Source organism: Arachis ipaensis, chromosome B7 (genome assembly GCF_059453495.1).
Source record: "Arachis ipaensis isolate K30076 ecotype BB chromosome B7, ASM5945349v1, whole genome shotgun sequence".
NCBI classification, from domain to species: domain Eukaryota; kingdom Viridiplantae; phylum Streptophyta; class Magnoliopsida; order Fabales; family Fabaceae; genus Arachis; species Arachis ipaensis.
In genome coordinates this window covers 26,618,981-26,619,768 of record NC_142442.1, presented here as the reverse complement: position 1 = coordinate 26,619,768, position 788 = coordinate 26,618,981, and positions in this window count along the sequence as shown.

The following is a 788-nucleotide window of genomic DNA, read 5'->3' as shown; positions in this document are numbered from 1 at the left end:
AGAAAGAGTAAATTTTGTAGAAACTGTAACCATTTCGGGCACCTCTTCTCAGACTGTCCTTCTATTGAATGTCGCACATGCCACCAGAAAGGTCAAATTAGCTACCATTGTTCACAGTTGTTCTGCCATTATTGCAAGCTCTCGGAATATTTGATTACTGCCTGTCCTACTCGCCCACCACGTCCTGATCACCTCAAGCATGCTTGTCATCCCAACTTCTCCAAAAATATGTCTGCTACTACTGAATCTACCACTTCTGCTCCTCTCAACCCGTCTCCTGTCTCTCTCTTTGATATTGCGTCTCTTCTTAAGCATCTTCTCTCCCTTTCTGGTAATACTCCTGTTACTTTTTCGACTCCTCCAGGTAATTCTACATGGTACTTTGATTCCGGTTGCTTTAATCACATGTCACCTTTGCGTCATCTCTTCTCGTCTTTGTCTACCACTACAAATGCACCTTCTGTCAATACCGCTAATGGTTCCCTCTTGCACGCAACACACAAAGATTTTATTTCCCAGTTAACTCTTAATCTCCCTGATACTTATTATATTCCCAAGTTGAACTTTAACCTTATTTCTGTTGGTCAACTTGTTGATCTCAGTTTTGATGTCACTTTTTTCATTTCTGGTTGTCGTGTACAGGATCGTCGGACGAGACAAATCATCGGGATTGGACGTAAGGTCGGAAGATTGTTCGAACTCGAGAATCTTCATATTCCTCTTGTGCCAAATCTCTGTGCTGCTTCTTTTCCATCTACCCTTCACTTATGACTTCAACGTCTTGCCCA